Source organism: Juglans regia, unplaced genomic scaffold (assembly GCF_001411555.2).
Source record: "Juglans regia cultivar Chandler unplaced genomic scaffold, Walnut 2.0 Scaffold_10106, whole genome shotgun sequence".
NCBI classification, from domain to species: domain Eukaryota; kingdom Viridiplantae; phylum Streptophyta; class Magnoliopsida; order Fagales; family Juglandaceae; genus Juglans; species Juglans regia.
The window spans coordinates 1-217 of NW_023340411.1; the positions used below are offsets into that span (position 1 = coordinate 1).

A 217-nucleotide genomic window follows, 5' to 3' on the forward strand; every position below is an offset into this window, starting at 1 on the left:
CGAGGACTTCCCAGGAGGTCACCCATCCTAGTACCTGTCTCTTATACACATCAAGATGTGTATAAGAGGAAGCCCGAGTGGTCCTCCTTGTCAATTTATCTCGCAAGACGGAAAAAACAAAAACGAGGGGTGCAACACGAGGACTTCCCAGGAGGTCACCCATCCTAGTACTACTCTCGCCCAAGCACGCTTAGCTGCGGAGTTCTGATGGGATCCG

At 51.6% G+C, this 217-nt stretch overlaps 1 pseudogene; it reads right to left on the reverse strand.

The window, feature by feature from the left end:
- Positions 1-126: 126 nt before the first annotated feature.
- Positions 127-217, reverse strand: LOC118344970 (annotated as a pseudogene; the record flags this gene model as incomplete).